The sequence below is a fragment of the Sus scrofa genome, chromosome 10 (genome assembly GCF_054392235.1).
Source record: "Sus scrofa isolate SSC_HxYL_T2T_F1_AM1 chromosome 10, Sscrofa_HxYL_maternal_Yorkshire_Landrace_v2.0, whole genome shotgun sequence".
In the NCBI taxonomy this organism is placed as follows: domain Eukaryota; kingdom Metazoa; phylum Chordata; class Mammalia; order Artiodactyla; family Suidae; genus Sus; species Sus scrofa.
The window spans coordinates 60639917-60659962 of NC_139392.1; the positions used below are offsets into that span (position 1 = coordinate 60639917).

Sequence of the window (20046 nt, forward strand, 5' to 3'; positions counted from 1 at the left end):
GAGAAATAGTCAATTCACCATCTCTTGTGATTCAAACAGAATTATCTTTCCAGTTGTGCAGGATGCAAACTGTGTTAGACTTTAAAGAATAAGGTTTTTAACTAAAAAGAAGCTGAAAATTATATAAGGTTAAAGAATATTTTACAACCACTTTAAAAATGCAAGTCTTTGTTGGATTAAGTTCTGAAAGTGGTTTGGTTTTTGTTTGTAGACCGATACCTAAATACCATTGTAAAGTCTGACCTCATATTGAATTCGATTTCTGATCCAATGACGTAGCTTGAGATTATAAGACTCTGCTTTGAGCTGTAGCATCTGGTAGTTGTTTCTTAGTAACTTTCTCTGTGCTTGCATCTCTCTCTCTCTCTCACTCTCTCTCTCTCTCACACACACACACACACACACAGACCCCAGAATGGGAGCCACAGAGTGGGATGACAGGACCATTTCTGAGGTAACCATTTTGGATGTTCTGCAGATGAAATCCACTCTGGAGAAAATCAAACATTTAGTTTTCAGCAATGCCCAAGTCTGAATAGTAGTTTTTGAGGAAGAGGGATAAGTGTAGTAGATAAAAACATTCAACTCTTAATCTTGCCCAGTTGTACCCAAGTACTGGGAATTCTCTGAGACAACTTTAGAAGCCTGGATGTATCAAAGAGCCAGCATCTCTGACTACAAGCATGGGAAAAGGGACACTATGAACCCAAGGATTCACGGAATCAGAGTAAGTTATGATTCAGGAAGGGGAAAAAATCAAGAGCTTGGAGACCAAATCATGGCAGAAGTTATTTTCTTTTTAATTGAAATATAGTTGATTTACAATATAGTGTTAGTTCCAGGTGTACAGCACAGTGATTCAGTTATATGTGTATATCTATTTAAATATATATATAAATATAAAATCTTCTTCACATTCTCTTCCCTTATAGGTTATTACAAAATATTGGGTATTGTTCCCTGTGCTATACAGAAGGTCTTTATTGGATATCTATTTTATTTATTTATTTATTTTCCTCACACAGAATATTTATTAGTCAGGAAAAAGGACCCCGTTTGCACCCCACTCCTTTTCCCTAAGCTACCTCCCTGAATCAAGGGACAGGATTTAAAAGAATCAGATGTCTCAAGAAAGTTGCAGTGTATCAGGTCATTTCCTAGACCTGATGCTATCATCACACACGTTTGCCAGGGAGAGAGAGGGGAGCATTGGGAATGGTAGGGGGACTAGATGAGGGGAAATAGGGAGAGGTCCTTCTTTCTCACAGCTTGGGCTCTGAGGAGGGTTGGCATAAAGAGGTATTTAAAATGGAAAGATGAAAGGAGAGACAGGGGCTGGTGGTAAAGGAGGTTCAAGGGCTGGCTTCACCCAGATCACATGGCATTGTAGAAAGAACCAGGGCAGCTCCTTGGGTTCTCAGCCTGGAATGGGGAGCTGGGGACTCTGTACCTGGAGACAGGGGAATCAGGATGTGGTCACAGACCTGTAGCCCCAGCCTGGGCTAAATTTCTTTGCACTCATTCCCAAAGTACCTGCCTAGGAGAACTGTAAAAATACAGAGACTCAGGACTCTGCTCCCCAGACCCAAGAGAGGGAGTAGAGGCAAGGCAAGAAGACCCTGAGTACAAAAGTGAACATCAGTGTGGCTCTATGTGACATTCTTTTGGGAGTGAGAAGAAGGTGTTTGCCTTACAAGGGATGCCCTCCTGGGATTTCCCATTGTGGCACAGTGGAAACAAATCTGACTAGTATCCATGAGGATGTGGGTTTGATCCTTGGATTTGCTCCCTGGGTCAGGGATCTGTTGTTGCCATGAGCTGTGGCTCTGATCCTTTGTTGCTGTGGCTGTGGCTGTGGCATAGGCCAGAAGTTGAAGCTCCAATTTGACCCCTAGCCTGGGAATTCCCATATGTCCTGTGTGCAGCCCTAAAAAGCCAAAAAAAAAAAAAAAAAAAAGGAAAGGGATTCCTTCCTTCATCTGGTGGGAGCTGGGCCTTTGCTAGCAGTGGAAACCACAGTGTAAAGTGCTCATAGAAATTATCTGCAGGACAGGCCTTATTCTTATCTCTAGAAAGACAGAGAAAAAGCCTTGGCTCATATGGCACAGTCTGGGGTGGGATGAAGATGACAATGGGTAATCTGCTCCTATAGATGACACTCCTGCCTCAGCTCCCGCTGATTCTGCTGATGCCAGATGTTCCCTGTGGTTGGGAATCAGGAAGGAAAGCATGTTGCATTTCATAGGATCAGACACCATACACCACTGGCACCTGGTGAGCCTGATAGATTGAAGGCGTCCAGGTCGAAATTGAGGCCGGGAGGCATCTCCCTAGCCAGCTCTTTTGAAGGATGGCCCACATCCTGTGGCTGCTGCAATGACCCAGCACCACTTAAAATGAGCCTTCTGAGTGGCCTGTCTGTGGGGGTCTGTGCATCAAACTGCTCAAAAATCTTGCCCATGACACTGTGTTCTTCCAGATATTTTTCAAACTGCTCTGAAGGTAGAGATTCTCAGTGAGTCTGCAACCAATCCAGATACTTCTCTTGTGACCTCGTTCGGTGATGGGTACAGTGCATCCTTAGATGGTAGGTTCTGCCTGATACTCTGCATGGGGATACATGATGGGGCGTATCCATCCCCTTCATCCATGCCTAGCTGTTCCATGGCCATAGTCAGCTTCTCTTCTGATAAGCTAGAGTTCTCAAGATCAGTGGCGTCCTTGGCTAGTCCACTTAATGTATCCTTTAGGCGAGAAGTGAAGTTTTGTTGGGACATCGCATCACTGTCCATTCCTGCAGCAGCCTCTGAGAGCTTTGGGAACTGCTCTGCCAGGTGGGGATCTTCCTCAGCCAACTCTTTCATTGCCTTCTAACTCAGCAGTGGCTTAGGAAGCCAGCTCATGAATGAATAATTCCTGGAAAAACTTCTCTTGGGAGGTGAAGAGGGCATCTTTGGCAGTGTCTCCTGGAGATCTCTTCAGGGGCTGAGGTGGTAGGAGGGGATGCTGGGGAGGGTTTGGCCTTATAGAAATCCTCAAGAGAACTTTCCAGAAGCTTTTCCCATTCCTGGTCTGGCTTGGTCTCAACACCATCATCCTTCTCAGTGGGGGACATCTTGCCACTTTGGACTTTCTATTTTATAGATTATAGTGTGTATCTGTTAATCCCAACCTCCTAATTTATCCCTCCCCACCCCCTTCCCCCTTTGGTAACCATAAATTTATTTTCTATGTCTGTGAGTCTCTCTTGTCTCTCTTTTGGAAATAAATTCATTCGTATATATTTTTTATGATTCCGCACATGAGTGGTATCACATGATATTTGTCTTTGTCTGGCTTACTTCACTTAGTATGAGAATCTCTAGGCCCACCTATGTTGCTGCAAATGGCATCATTTTCTTCTTTTTTATGGCTGAGTAGTGTTCCGTTGTGTATATGTAGCACATGTTCTTTATCTGTTCCTCTGTCGATGGAACATTTAGTTTGCTGCCGTGTCTTGGCTATTGTAAATAATGCTATAGTGAACATTGGTGTGCATGTTCTTTTTGAATTATGGTTTTCTCCAGATACATGCCCAGGAGTGGGATTGCTGAATCATCTGGGAGTTCTATTTTTAATTTTTTGAGAAACCTCCATACTGTTTTCCATAGTGGTTATACCAATTTACGTTCCAACCAACAGTGTAGGAGGGCTCCCTTTTCTCCACATCCTATCCAGCATCTGTTTTTTGTAGACTTTTTGTTAACTGCCATTCTGACTGGTGTGAGGTGATACCTCATTTTAGTTTTGATTGGCAATTCTCTAATTAGTTTTTTTTTTTTTCCTTTTGGCCATCTGTAAGAGTTATCTTCATTATCCATGTTTAACAGAGAATTTCTGGACTTCTGGCTCGGTGGGTTAAGAACCCGACATAATGTCCTTGAAGATGTGGGTTTGATCAAACCTGGCCTTGCTCCATGGGTTAAGGAGCTGGTGTTTCTGCAAGTTATGATGTAGGTCACAGATGCAGCTTGGACCTGGTGTTGCTGTAGCTGAGGCATAGGCTGGCAGCTGAACTTTCATATACTGCAGATTGTGGGAAAAAAAAAAAAGAATTTCCCCCATTTTTCAAGTGAGGAGGAAGTAGAAGCTAAGACCAGAACCATATTGCATATTTCATGTATTTAACCGTGCTTAAGTTAACGCTAGTAAATTGTCAAGTTTAATTCATGTGTGAACTTTTAACACCTTATGCTTTCTTTTGGGACTATAAAAATTCCTGGAAGAATAATTTATTTATATCATTGTTGGAGAGAAGTGGTAGGATTTGGTGGAATCTCTGCTGATAATTTTATGCAAGATTCTAGAGGGCAGAGTAGGTCAGCATCCTAGAGAGAATGGCATCTACTTAAGGCCCACTGCTTGGGTTAATTTATAAGGAGAAAGAATTGTATGGCCTTACCAGCAGTGGAAATACTTGAGATCTCATACAGAACCAAACCTTCAACTATTAAGGAATTTGAGGCCAGGACAGTCAATGACTTGTCCGAGGCCACCAAGGCAAACTCGCTGGGCCATGGCTGGTATATATGTAGGTCTCTGGCCCTACTCCTTGGTTTTACATGTTCTGCTTCTTGATTTCACCAAATTTGCTTATTCTGGAAAGGGAGAAAATCTCTCTTAATCTGTTTCTGAAATAAAATTTTCTTTGCCATTTGCAACACTCCAGAGAATAGAAACATAACAAAATCGTTGTTTTTCATTAGTACTTCCATTTCCAGCCGTCTTGGCAATCAATCAGAACTTTTATCTTCTTGCCTGAAGAGACAAGGACATTTAATTCACAACAATTTCCTTTTTCCTTTCTCTCAGTGACTCTATTAAATAAAACATGATGGATCACACTCTATATTTGCATGCCAGCTAAAACAGGGGCAGAGCTCTGTTAGAACAGAGAGGATCCTGCCCTTGCCTAAACCTGATGCAGGTGAAGTGGAGGTTGGTGCTGGGAAATGCTTAAAGTTTGTACATGTGAACATTTTTCTCTCAAGGAAAGGGGCACCATTAATAGTCAGAATGAGAACTGGAAGCTGTGCTAAAAATTAATAAGTAAATTCCAGTCAGCAAAGATTGTAGTCCTGTATAACTGAGGCTAATTCTTATTTTATTTTTTATTTTTATTATAGTTGATTTACAATGTTCTGTCAATTTCTGCTGTACAGCAAAATGACCCAGTCATACATGTATATATAGACACATATTCTTTTTCTCACATTATCCTCCATCGTGTTTCATCACAAGTGATTGGATCTAGTTCCCTGTGCTATACAGCAGGATCTCATTGTTTATCTACTCCAAATGCAATACAATAGTTTGCATCTAATCCCAAACACCCAATCCATCCCACTCCCTCCCCCTCCCCCTTGGAAACCACAAGTCTGTTTTCCAAGTCCATGAGTTTGTTTCTTTTCTGTAGTTAGGTCCATTTGTGCTAGGCTAATTTTTTAAATAGCACTTGAATTTTAGAGAACTGAGCTAGGGGATAATCTGGTGAAATATTCCTGTTTCTAGACTGGTCCTTTCAGTTAATTGCCTCTTTCTCATAACAGAACAGAGAGTTTTTTTTTTTTTTTTGAATCTCTGCATTTATAGAGACGATTCATCTTTCTTCTTCTCCAAAGTGCTCAAGAATGCTTGTCTTGTATGTATTTTAGAGTATCGCAGTGTGCCTTGCTGTCTTTTGCATATGGAGCTATTGATGGTAGTGTTGACAGGACCACAAGGGCACTGCTCAGTCCAGCCAGATGGTTTTGTGCAGACAGAGGATGATGTTTTTATTTTGACAGAATTTCTGGTTTGCTTCAAATCAAGGTTAAATAGTAAGGTGTTGACTTGAAGGCAGGATTCCTGCCTCTTAGTGAGAAATCTCTTTTTGTTCATTTATGTGGTCATTTAAGAAATCTTATTTTGTGCTGGGAGTGTAAAGGTACTCAAAATGCAGTCACATCCCACAAGAAATCTACAGGCTGCTGAGGGATGATAGATAAATTAACAATAATAATACAATGCACCATTATGTACGAAAGCTCCGTTATGGAGTGTGTATCAGATTCTGTGTGAGCATGTAGGAGAGGTTCATAATGCAATTTAAAGGATATAGGGAAATCTAAATTGCAACCTGAAGGATGGACTGGAGTTGACATAGTGAAGGAGATGGGGAACTAGGCAGAGGGAATACATCTGAAGTGAGAGAGCATGGCCCATTCATGGAAAATGTGCTATTTATATACAGGATGACCATTAATGACAGTGATGTGAGAAGAAGCTGAAAAGAGAAATGTTTTAGGCTTCATAAGCCATGTTAAATATTTTGAACTTGCTGCTTATTACAATGGGAAGATGTTGAACGATTACCAGAATGTAAATGACAAAAATAACGTTTTGGCTACAAAACAATTACTTAGGTTAGAGTATGGATGGTAATTAGATAAAGTGAAGAGAATAGACACCACTCCTGCTACAGCCTGGAATCTCTGTCTACAAAGTCTTTTGTCACAATTTGATCAGAAAGGAACTTATTTGGCAAATGAGCAAATGCTGGAATTTCTACTGACTTGGTAACTAAATTTCATAGTCTTTCCAGGTTCCAAAAGTAGGATTCTCTAGTGTGGCCCTCCCAGTGCGGCAAGGTTGTTGCCCATCAGCATGGCATACTTACCATGTCTTAACTTGCAGGTGTTTTGCCTCTTCTGTCAGGGAGTCTGCAACTCTTCCTAAGTCTTAAATGCCCCCTGCATTCTGCTGGTGATCACAGTTCTGGTAGCAACACTCACAGCTCTAGCAATAAGCTTCCTCATCCGAGGTTTCCTGAGAGGACTCTGTCTCTCACAGTGTCAGTTTCTAAGTTCTTGAGATTCATATAGGAGTCATCTAGCACAGGACTTTCCCCCTCTTTTGATATTCTCTATTATTTGCTTCTTACTCAGAGTCCTTGATTTTTTTCTTTTTTTCTTTTCAGGGCCACACCCGCAGCATATGGAAGTTCCCACGCTAGGGGTTGAATCAGAGCTATAGCTGCTGGCCTACACCACAGCCACAGCAACACAGGATCTGAGCCACCTCTTTGGCCTACACCACAGCTCACAGCAATTCTGGATTCTTAACCCACTGAGCAAGGCCAGGGATTGAACCTGCATTCTCATGGATACTAGTTGGGTTCGTTACCGCCAAGTCACAACAGGAACTCCCAGAGTCCTTAATTTTAATTCACTATCCACTTGGGGAGAAGGCCTTCAATGACTTTTCAAAGACTGGTCATCCTTTTCCAAAGGTGCATGACTCTGTACCATGGGGTCCACTGATCCACCTATGCCCTCCGCATGACTGGCTATGCTATTATCTCATGAAAACGTCAGTCTGGCATTAATCCACCTGGATACCAGAAACAACCCCAAAATGTGCCCTATTGTCTCTGAGGAAATCCTTTGGGCAGAGCCATTCTAGGATCCCATACCTGTTTCCCAGAACCTATAACATTTGTTTGGCTCACCTTTCCTGAACTGAATTAAACTTTCAAAGAAGCAAATGGCTCAAAATCTCCACGTGTAGCTTGCCCCTTGCAAACGTGTCCCAACTGCTGGTAGTGCAGTGTTGTGGGTTGGGAGGAGGCCTACTATTGGGCCCTAGGCCGATGGGGGCCCATCAAGGTGAAGGTGATGGATACATTTGCACACGGAGGCAGTTATTTTAATAAGGATGATCTGAGTTAGCTCAGAATAACCAGCTGCCTGTCTCCACAGGGAGCACCGTTTGACATAAATGAAGACAAGGACAGTGATGGAGTCTGAAAGGGAGTTAATTGAAAAGGAGTAGCCTGCTCTGATCTGCAGATTGAGCTCCTTAGGAGGATTCCAGGAAGCCAGAGTGAGTCAAATGATTTTACAGACAGGAATTTCCCTGGGAGACACAGACACCACAACTCAATTGACCTCATATCAGGAAAAGGCCAACATCACAGCAGCTCAAAGGGTGTTAGTTTCCCAGGGATGCATCTTCTAATTGCAGTGTTCATTAAAATGATGCCTTTTTTTTTTCTTTTAGCCTTAGACAAGCTTTTAAAAAATATCAAAGGAAAGGAGAATGAAAGAATGGGGTGTTAAGTGTTTGACCCTTTTTCATCTTCTAGCCAAATGTCTCAGCCTTTGGGTTGCAAGATAAAAGAAGTGTGATTGAGGACCTATTTCTCTGTGAATTCCTCTGAGAATCAAGAATTAATAAGCATCTGTGCAAGAAGAGCCAGTATTGATTTTATCTGCATACCATGTATTCTCTACTATGTAATTCAAAGCTCTGCTCCAATATCTTTTTCAGATAAGCTGTGTAGGACCCACCACCCTATCTACATCAGTGCCCTCATCATTCTCTATCAATAATTACCCAGAGGAGTCCCCGTCATGGCAGAGTGGTTAATAAACCTGACTGGTATCCATGAGGATGCGACTTTCGTCTCTGGCCTTGCTCAGTGGGTTAAGGATCCAGCATTGCTGTGAGCTGTGGTATAGGTTGCAGGCAGAGCTCGGATCCCGCATTGCTGCGGCTATGGCGTATGCCAGTGGCTACAGCTCCGATTCCACCCCCAGCATGCGAACTTCCATATGCCGTGGGTGTGGCCCTAAAAAGACCAAAAAAAAAAAAAAAAATTACCGTGAGGCATTTTTCTTTATGGTATTTATTATGATATTATATTACATTCTATCAGTTTTTCTTTCTAACCTGTGACCTCCACGAAGATAGGAACTTTGTTCAGTTCACTGCTGTTATCTTCAGTACCTAGAATAGTGCTTGGCATGGTTGAAATGAATAACCAAAGTACCCTGGGCAAGAGTTTTCATGTTTCTTTCTAGTATGCTATATTCACTTTTTCCTTCGTTTGGAAAGCTATTTCATTTTAGATTTTGAAGTTCTTTTATGATGAAACAATAATAACAAAGAGATAAAAGTACCACTAATAATAAACAACAGAACAGCTAGTCATAATGGGGGAAGGAACACCAAAAATTAATAGCTGAAGAAATAAAGCATCATAGAAATGTGCAGCCTGAGTATAAGTGTCCTGTAAAAATAAGTTGGGTGAAGTGAACTGTTTAAGAGCTGTAGCATAAATTTTATCATAGAGTTAGTTTGTATATGTGATTCTGATAGAGCGATCAACTCTGATGAATGAACTCTGATGAATGAACTCATGCATTTTTTAATTGAAAATTTGAAGATAATTATAGATTCATATACAGTTGAAAGAATTAGAAAAGAGAGACCCTGGGAGCCCCAGTGCCAGCAGAGCTGGCCCAGTAGCATCTATCTTTTTTGTTTGTTTTTAAGTTTTATTGAAGTATAGTTAATTTACAAGATTGTGATAATTTCTGCTGTATGAAAAGTGACCCAGCCATACATATACACATACCCATTCTCTCTCAGATTCTGCATAGATCTCCACAGAATATTGGGTTGAGTTCTCTGTGCTATACAGCAGGTCCCCATTGGCCAATCATTCCATATACCTCAATGTGCATATGTCAATCCCAAACCCCCAGGCCATCCATCCCTCCTACCCCAGTACCACCTATCTTTAAGTTCAGTGAGCCACAATGTTGATTTTAAGAAATGAAACGATGAGAGTTCTGATATTAGATGGCATCATTGGAGACTCCAGGACTCACCTCCTCCCACGGACCTGAAATCTACAGCTCTACAAGGAACTATTCCCTCTAAAAGAAATCCAGAAACTGTCTGAGCAACTCCTATACATCGTGAATGAGGAAATATTACATCCATATGGATAGGAAAGGCCGATATGTACTCTTGCTGTAAACCCTGCCTCTGGCACAGTGAACTACAATTAGGTGGGAACTTACAACTCCCAGCTTCTCCCTGAGGAGTGGAAGGATTGACCCCTTTTGGCACTGCAACTTTTAAGACTGTCCCCTGTGAGGTGGGTTCCCCAGCTCAAATGCCATTGGGACTTGGCATCTAGGAGGCTCATAGGACCGCAGTAAGAAAAGAGTTTGTAAAGGACTCACGGTAACTATCCACCTCCCCCACCCTAGGAATCAGCACAGCTGGAGCTGACCAGAAAACTCATCTCTGCCTATCCTGAAAGAGGCCTCCTCTTACTTCAAAAGCTGCTGCCCAGAGGGTGGGGCTTCTAATGTAGCACACCTGTAGGGGTGACTGAGCTCCTTCCCAGAGACCAAGGAGGCTGGTGTGTGAGCACCGTCTCCGTGGTCTCTCTCTGGCCTGCTCCAGGATGCTGGTGTCTCCACTGCATTTGCTGGAATATTTCCATTGAGGTGTCAACCTGCCCTTCAGAAAGGTTTGGAAATTATTTTATTCTCTCTTTAGCAATGAAGGAGAATGGAGGTGCTCCTCATCCTTGCAACACTGGCTTTTTTTTTTTTTTTAAATCTATGCTCACTGGTCATTTTCTTTTTAATATGATGGTAGGTTTTTGTCTTTTTGTTGTGGACCAGTGGTTCTGCACTCTGGCAGCATGTGGGTCTCCTGGTGAGGTTTGAAATAATCCTTGAGTCCCAAACCTAGCTGACTGAATTACTCCCCAGGCACTTCTAATATTCAGCCATGATTGACAGCTACTGTTTGGGGCTAGGAGGGTAGCTAATGCAAGAACAAAGTGCTGAGATGTTGATTTGGTATAGGAGCTCAGAGTAAAGCATGAAATCGTATCAGGACAACCACCCAAATAGCCAAATCATCTGATAAATATTATTTAATGAGCTCTACAGCTAATCAAGGCTCACTATATTTCCAGTGAAATTGTTTCAAAGTAGTGTTAGAAAGCCAGGGAGCTTGGACAATGCAGCTTGGGTGCAAAGTCCTGAGTCTCTGCTTAGAGTCACAAGCTTAATGAGCATCTGAATTATCAGGAATAGAGGCGTGGCTTCTTGGCAAACTATGCATATTGTGTGTATGTGTATGAATGTGTGTGAATTAAACTTTTTATTTTGAGATAATTGTAGACTCCCCTGCTGCTATAAGAAATAGATCTCACATACCCCTTTTCACCCCAGACTGTAGGGCATGGGCATAGACACGGTCCAGATGCAGGACATTCCCCCATCAGTGGAATCCCCCATGATGCTGTTCTTCAGCCACACCTACTTCCCTCCTAAGCCCGCTCCTTCCTCAACTCCTGGCCACCGCTAAGCTGATCTCTCTATTTTTCTAATTTTATTACTTCAATAATATTATATAAATGGGAGTTCTCTGGTGGCTCAGCAGATTAAGGGTCCGGCATTAGTCACTGGTGTGGCTCTGGTTACAGCTGTGGCATGGGTTTGATCCCACCTGGCCTGGAATTTCGGAAACTTCGACATGCTGCAGGTGTGGCCAAAAATAAAAACAAAAAAACAAAAAAAAAAAACAAAACAAACCCACGAAAGAAAATAAAAGACTGTTACTTAAACAGAATTGCACAGTATGTAACCTTTCAGGATTTTTTTTTTCACTCAGCACAATTCTTTTTTGATTCATTGAGTGTATTGTATTTATCAGTAGCTTATTCCTTTTTATTTCTGAGTAATATCTTGTAGTATGACCACACCACAGTCTAACTGTTCAACATCTGAGTTGGTTTCTGTTTTTGCAAATAAAGCATTGATAAACATTCACATACGTGTTTTGCGTGTGAGCAAATCCCCATTTCTCTAGGGGTAGGAGTGCTCTTGCTGAATGATTTGAAAGTTTAGTTTAATTTTTTTTCCTTCAAAACTGCCAAAATATATTCCAGAATGGCTGTACCATTTTACATTCGTACCAGCAATGTGTGAATGGTTAACTTTCTCTACATCCTCCCTCATGGGCATCTGATGTTGTCACTAATTTTTATTTTAGCTTTTCTCATAGACATGCAGTGATAACTCATCATGGTTTTAATTTTATTTCCCTGGGGTTAATGATGTTGAGCATCTTTTCAACTGCTGATTTATCTGTCTTCTGTAGTGAAATATCTGTTTTATGCCTTTTGCTCATTTTATGATAGGATTTTTTTTTTTTCTGATTTCTTGGGCCATTCCCATGGCATATGGAGGTTCCCAGGCTAGGGATCGAATCAGAGCTGTAGCCACTGGCCTATGCCAGAGCCACAGCAATGCAGGATCCGAGCTGTGTCTGCAACCTACACCACAGCTCAGGGCAACACTGGATCCTTAACCCACTGAGCGAGGTCAGGCATCGAATCTGCAACCTCATGGGTCCTAGTCGGATTCATTAACCACTGAGCCATGATGGGAACTCCAGGACTGTTTGTTTTTTTACTGTTGAAATTTGATATTCACTATATACTTGTCCTTTGTCAGATATGTGGTTTGTAAATATTATCTGCCTGTCTGTAGCTTGTCTTTTCATTCTTGTAACAAGGTCTTTTATAGAGCAGAAGTTTTAAAATGTTGGTGAAGTTCAACTTAACAAGTTTTCCTTTCGTGGATCATACTTTTGGTGTTAAGCCTAAGAACTCTTTACCTTGATCGGTATTCCAAAGATTTTTCTGTTTTCTTTTCTTTTTTTTAAGTTTTATAGATTTCATAGTTTACATTTGTGATCCATTTTAATTTAATTTTGTATAAGTTTCTTGCTTTTGCTGATAGATGTTCAATTGCTTGAGCACCCTCTATTGAAAAGGCAATCTTTCCTCCATTGAGTTATTTTTGTACCTTTGTCAAAACACAATTGGACATGCTTGTATGAGTCTATTTCTGGGCTTCTGGTTTTGTCCAATTGGTTTGTGTGTCTATTCTTCTGTTAATATCACAGCCTTGATCACCACAGCTAAAGAATAAATGTTGAAGTTGTGCAGACTGGTTCTTCATACTTTTTTTTTGGTTTGTTTTCAAAACTGTTTTGCTCTTCCATTTCCTTTGCCTTTCTATATAAATTTTAGACTAATTTCGTCTTTGTCTGCAAAACATATTGGTGGGATTTTGATAGAAATTTTTTTAAATCTATACATTAATTTGGGAAGAATTGACATCTTTTCTAGGTTTAATATTCCAATCCATGAACACACTATGTCTCTCCATTTATTTAGATCTTTCTTTCTTTCTCTCCCTCTCCCTCCCTTCCTGTCTTTCTTTTTTTTCCCTTCCTTCCATCTCTCCTTCCTTCCTCTTTCTCTCTCTCTCTTTCTTTCTTTGTCTCTCTCTTTTTTCTTTAGTGTTGTATAGTTTTCAGCATGGATATCCTGCACATTTCTTGTTAGATTTTTATATACATATTTAATTTTTTGAGAAATTGGAAATGGTATTGAATTTTTAATTTGGATGTCTCTATACTTGTAATATATGAAAATGTAGTTGAATTTTCTATGTTTCCTTGTGTTTTGTCACCATGCTGAATTTATTTATTCTATAGTTTTGATCTTTTTTTGGTGGAGATTTCTTGGCATTTTCTGTATAGACTGTAATGTCCTCTGTGAACATTTTTATTTCTTCCTTTCCAATCTGCATGCCTTTACCTGCATTTTCTTGCCTTCTTGAGAGACCTAGAACTTCCAGGACTATGTTGGATAAGATAGTCCGGAGATAGTCTACTCAATTGTTCTCAATCTTAGGAAGAAAGTTTTTTTTTTTTTTTTTTTTTTTTTTTTTTTTTTTTTTTTTTTTTTGTAGATACTCTTCATCCAGTTGGGGAAGGTCTCTCCTATTGCTTTTTTTTCTCAAAGTTTTGAAAAAAAATTGTAAGTAGATGTTGAATTTGTGTCAGTTGCTTTTTTCTGCTTCATTGATATAATTATGTGATTTTTTTTCTTCTTTAGTGTGTTTGTTCCTGTGGCAGATTACATTGATTGAGTTTCGGAACTCAAGTTTAGGGTGGTGATGGGGATGATTGTGGTCTTAGTATCAGGCAGTGGGGATGAAGGTTCCAGTTCTGTACTTGGCTTTCTCTAACAACACCTTGGTGGGATGTTGGGGCCCTTGGTTGCAGCTTCACAGGGGTGGAAGTATACATTCTCCACTCAGTCGTTGCTTGGCTGATGGTGACTGGGGTTGGGGGCCACCGTTTTGTTTTATTTCGCTTTTCTGATGTTTGGCTGCAACAGAGCAATTATTATCTAAAACTCTTCTCGGGCTGCCCCTGATCTGGTGCTTTGGCTGAGAGAAAGTAGGTTTATTTTGTTTTTGTTTTTGCTTTTCTGTTTTTTTTTTTTTTTTAATTCTACCTATTGGTGTTTCTGAGATGCCAGCTTCTTCAGCCTGAGATATTTGAGGGAAAAAAAAAAAAATCCGGAGAACTCACCACCATGTTCTTCTACTCAGTTCTGTTGACCCTAATTAGTCTTTCTTCTCTCCACCTTTCAGAGTCTTGTGATTGTTGTACATGTAATGCCCATGATTTTTAGTTGTGCTTAGTAGGAGGAATGGGGAAAAGTATGTCGACTCCATCTTCTCAGAAGCATGTATTTTTAGATGCTGCTGCACTGGATGCACTTGATTGAACTAGTCAGGATAAGACATTTATTTATACGTGGCAACACCCTTCCTCTTTGTTCTGGAGGGTTGAAGTGTTATTTGCCTGTTTTAGCAAATGGAATCTTGATTAAACATTTTTCATTACTGAAAATGTTGGGGAGTTCATTTCACGTGGTTCAAATAAGCCAAATATCTGTTTCTAGAATTATTGCTTACTAGTCGTTCTCTGGTTACTTGTCGACAAGACTCCAGGGTGGGACTCTGTGGGAAGAATGAAGATTTATGGGAGGAATAACTCTTTTGGGGGGAAGTATCCTTGGAGATAGCCTTAGGGAAGCACTAGGGAAAAGATAGGGAAGGAGGAAGGAGACATTGCATAGAGTTTATATGGCTTGTGCCTTAGAGAGGTTTAATCTTATTAAACCTCATTTAATCTTAAAGGAGTGTTGTTACCATCTCTAGTTTTCAGCTGGGACTATGGCGCAGTGGGGTTAAGATTATTTAAGTAGATGGGTCAGGGTTGGTTTTTAACCTTCTCTCTGTATACTGAAAACAACTTTAGCTGTTCTCCCAACCTACTTTCACCAGGTCATGAGATCATCACACATTTATATTGAAGTTTTGCCCTGGGTTTATGCCCTGTCTATTCTGAAGGGTTCACTGTAGGTAAAACAGTAGATATAAAATCTATGGTTACATTGGCCTGCTGGCTTCAGTAATGATACTATCCACTTTAAAAAATGACTTTCAGCCAATGGAATATGAAAATCCTCTTGTCTAATATTTCAGCTGAGGCAACTGGATTCATGACCAAATATCTGAAGAGGAGTATAGGATAAGGATTTTGGGAAGAAAGAAAAAAGTATCAAAAGATTACAACAAAAGAATGCAGGAGAAAGAACTATGTGTCTCAATAACATCACTAGCAGTTCAGCAGAAGAAACTTTTAACCATTAAAAATGAGTATTTTGACCCAGTCAGGTGTTACTCAAAGAGAATTTTAATGTAAATAAATAAATTAGGTGATAGAATTTTTGTTCAAAATAGAATATAAATATAAAATACAAAATTATATGATGTAGAACTCAGTAATGTGGGCTAAAATACTGTAGTTTCATGAATTAACATTAATTTTCCGAGGTATGACAATGATATTATGGATACATAGGAGAATGTCCTTATTTAGAAGTATTTTGCTGAAGTATTTTAATGTCAAATGTCATGATGTCTACAATTGACCTTCAAATTGTTCAGCTAAAAAAGCTCCTTGGAATATTTTATTCTCATGTTCATTTTACTTTGTTGCCATCTTTTCCACTGGACATGATACCTAGGGCTCAAAAATAACTCCTAGGAATCCACACATTTTTAAAAAACTGTTCTTTCAAGTGAAATAATGCCATTTGAAGCAACATGGAAACAACTAGAGAATATCATACTAAGTGAAGTAAGTCAGAAAGAGAAAGGCAAATACCATATAATATGACTCATATGTGGAATCTAAAGTGGGGCACAAATGAACCTATCTCCAAAACAGGAACAGACTCACAGACATAGAGAACAGAGAGCACATTGTGGTTGCCAAGAGGAAGAGGGAAGGAAGTGGGATGGATTGGGAGTTTGGAGTTAGTAGATGCAAACTATTACATTTATTTATTTATTTTTGCTTTTTAGGGCTGCACCTGCAGCATAAGGAAATTCCCAGGCTCAGGGTCGAATCAGAGCTACAGCTGCCAACCTACACCACAGCCTTAACAACGCTGGATCCAAGTCACATCTCTGACCTACACCACAGCTCATAGCAATGCCAGATCTCTGACCCACTGAGGGAAGCCATGGGTTGAACCTGCATCCTCATGGTTACTAGTTGGATTCGTTTCCACTATGCCACAACAGAAACTCCCCAAACTATTACATTTAGAATGGATAAGCAATGAGGTCCTACTGTATAGCATGGAGAACTATATCCAATCTCCTGGGATAGACTATGATAGAAAACAATGTAAAGAAAATGTGTATGTATATATGTGTGTGTGTGTGTATAAATAACTGGGTCGCTTTGTTGTACAGCAGAAGTTAGAACAACATTGTAAATCAACCATACTTTAATAAAAAATAAAAAAAACCCAAGCCCTCCCTAATTAAAATGTTCTTTTAAAATCAAAAGATGAAAAATGAATTTCTGGATCAAAGAAATGTTTTTAACATATAATATTAATAATTCAGCTTTATACCAACACAGCCATAAAATACAGTTTTTAATCTGTTGTTACGGAGGAAGAGGCACCCAAAAGTGCCTAGGGTCCATATTAGCCTTAAAATAGCCCTAGTTACCACCATTAGGATTTAAACTCTGTGAGGGCAGAGATCCATGGTCTTGGTGCCTTGGGCATTGTGGACAGCCCACACAGTGCCTGGTGTGGCCACAGTCTTAATTAGCATTTGTTGCTTGAGTGAAAGGATCACTGTGACTTGCATTTTATGAACATTGGACATATCCTTCTGTTAAAGTATTGTAAAACATTCTTCTAATAAGGCAAGTATCTGTTATCTCTGGACTAGCAAACATTTTGAATTGTTAACATTGCTTTCCTTCTTTATTAGTTTGGAAACTTGAGAACCGGCTGCACAGGAAGGAGGGAGGGAGTGGATCAATGATTGAGGAATCATTGGTGAGCACTTGCTCTATGACAGTGATCTTCATTTCAGGCGCTCTTTTTACATGCTTTGAACCCATCGTGTCTGCCTCTAGGAGGAACAGACACAACAATATTATGAATATTGTTCTGTAGATAAATTTGCACACAACAGCAGCAGCAAGAATGTAATAATAAGCGTTTGTTGCTATTTATGTGCCAAGTAATGTGCTCAAAAACACTCATGCGAATGACCTCATTTAATCCTTATGAAAGTTTTCCTATGTAAAAACTAACAGTGCCCCTCTTTATAAATGAGCAAGAAGAGGACCAAGAGGTTCACCAGCTCCCTAGCATCACACAGTGAGAAAGTGGCCAGGCCAGGCCAGGCCAGGCCTTGAAGACAGGTCATTTGCTTTAGAAGCACATGCTCTTATCTGCCTCACTCTGTTCTACCTCCTATGTGTGTTTCAGTTGCTGGTGTCTTCAGCAAGCTGCCTTTGAAAACCCGAGGATTATTTTTGGCTTTTCAAATAAGTTTGCACTTGTGTGCCTGCCTAATCCTGGCTTAAGAGCCTCACCACAATTCTTACTGATAGTGATGTCTAGAACTGAGGTATCTGAAATCACCTTGTGCTTCTAGGGAAGAGAAACAGATGTGAAAAAAAAAAAAAAAGGCTGGACAGGCCCCCTTGCCACTATCTAATGCCCTGGAGTCAGTGCCCTCATGGGGAAACCATGGTGCAGGGTATGCTGTGGTGTCCCCTCTCGTGGACCCACTGGCCTTACCATAGCAGGCAGAGAGCCCAACTTTGGTTCCATTAGGCTTAACCCAATTTCCAGCTTTTCTGTCCCTAAGACAGAGCAGAGTCCCAAATTTAGGTCTGCTACCCTGAAGTCTGTTGATAGGAGGTAGGCAAAAGCTGCAGTAGAAAAATTGACAGAACACTGTAAAACAGCTATAATGAAAAAAAAGAAAAAACATTATTAAAAAAAAAGAAAACAGAATCTGCCTTTAACACCAAAGTGTCCTAAGGGCCAGTGTGGCTATGGCTATGACAGCCTTGAGTGCACCATTAACTGTGGGAAAAGCTGGGAGGCATCTACAAATGGCAGGTTGCCTCTAAGCCCTAATATGCTAAGAGAATGCAAAGGAACAGTCATATTTTAGGCAAGACGGACAGAGCAGCTACAGCATGGTGTCCCAGTGGGAGCCCTCTGCGGAGTAATCTTGTTTTTTGATTTCAGAGTTGGGTAGACATACAGGGCCTGATTTAGGCAATGAGTGAGTGAATGTGTGAGTGAGTCCTTTTCTCTGGTGGATTGGTCCCCACCCCCCGTAGCATTTTATCTTTCATTTTTTTTTATGGTACTCTCTATAATCTCTTATATTTGCTGGCTTTGTTTTCTACTGCAGAGCCCTAAAAGAGCTCACAACGCAGCCAGGGAAGCGGAGCAGGTACACCATTTGTTAGGGTAGGATTCTGCACTGGGGTGGGGGTGGGGTGGATGGGGGTGTGAAGTGAGGATTATGGGAGCAGGATTGGGCAGTAACTGACTTATCCAGGCTGGTAGCTTAAGATCAACATCCTGAGAAAGAGCTCATTTGAGCTTATCTTCGAAAGTGTAGGTGTTCACCTGCCAACTGCAAGGCAGAGCATGCCAGGAAGAAGGTGCCCACACATAAGGTTAAGAGTGCTGAGTAGGGAGAAAGTGTGTCCTATCTTGGAAACTGCAAGGGGTTCAAAATGGCTATGTGGGAAGGGGGTGGAGAGGCAGGGAAGGCAGAAGCAGCCACATGGGGAGATATTTGCACTTCATTCCATAAGGCTGACAAGCTACTGAAGAATTTTAGGCAGGATGACATTTGACTTTTAGGATGATCTGGGGGACAGATTAGTATGGTGTAGGAGGGAGGGAAGGAAAATGCTAAAGACTGTTGCAGAAGCTGCTGCAACACTGCAGGATGTTGAGGGGCTGAAAAGCTGCTCCAGGGTGAGTACTATTGTGCTTAGTCTCAGATGGGGGAGTAAAGAGTGTCCCAGGCAGAGGATGCAGTGTGGTTAAAGGGCTCCCCAGGAGAACATTGGGGCAGAGCAAGCGGAACAGTGTGCATTAGGCGCTGGGTATGTCAAGGCACTGATGGGAGAGGAGGTTGGAAATGTAGGCGGGAGAAAAACAGGTGAAGTGTGGAAGTCTTTTTTTTTTTTTTTTAGTTTTATTGAAGTATAGTTGATTTACAATGTTGTGTTTCTGCTACATAGACAAGTTACTCATTTATACATATATATTCTTTTTCATATTCTTTTACATTATGGCTTATACAGCGTATTGAATATAGTTCCCTGTGCTAGTACAGCAGGATGGAAAGCTTTTAATGAATGATAGGTGTTAGTCCAGGTCAGGTTAGAGAAGGGCAGCTATTCTAATGAAGTGGCATCATCAGATCTGTATTTTAGAGACAATGGCAGACCTCTAAAGAGCATGGAGAGAAGCTGGAGTTAGGGGGAGGAAGTAGAGGAGGAGGAGGAGGAAGAGGAAGAAAACTACTGCAGTAATTCAGATAGGAGAGGAAGAGGACCCATACCAGGGCCATCAGGGGACAGATGTTAGCTGTTTTATGTGGCAACATAATACCGCAGCGATGCTTATTTAGCAGAAACTTTCCTCCCAGAGGCAGAGTTAATACAGGACACATGGACATGGATTAAAGGAATTAGGAGGAAGTATGCTAGTCGGATCTATTTATAGGTCTGGTTCCCAATAGGGAACAATCATATTTAGCATCACTATCTTAGGTTAAGCAAGCTAACAAGATCTCACACTTGTTATGTAGAAATAAGTCAATTTTCAATTTTTAGATTTTTGTTCAGCAAAAATTTATGCTTTTTACTTTTAAGCTGAGGGTGAGACTGGTTGAGTTCGGATGCCCCTTTTAATTGAAAAGAGCT

At 40.7% G+C, this 20046-nt stretch overlaps 1 pseudogene; it reads right to left on the bottom strand.

Annotated features, from left to right (window-relative positions):
• Nucleotides 1–2239: 2239 nt before the first annotated feature.
• On the bottom strand, nt 2240–3115 carry LOC100514001 (peroxisomal biogenesis factor 19 pseudogene; annotated as a pseudogene).
• Between the last annotated feature and the right edge of the window lie 16931 nt (nt 3116–20046).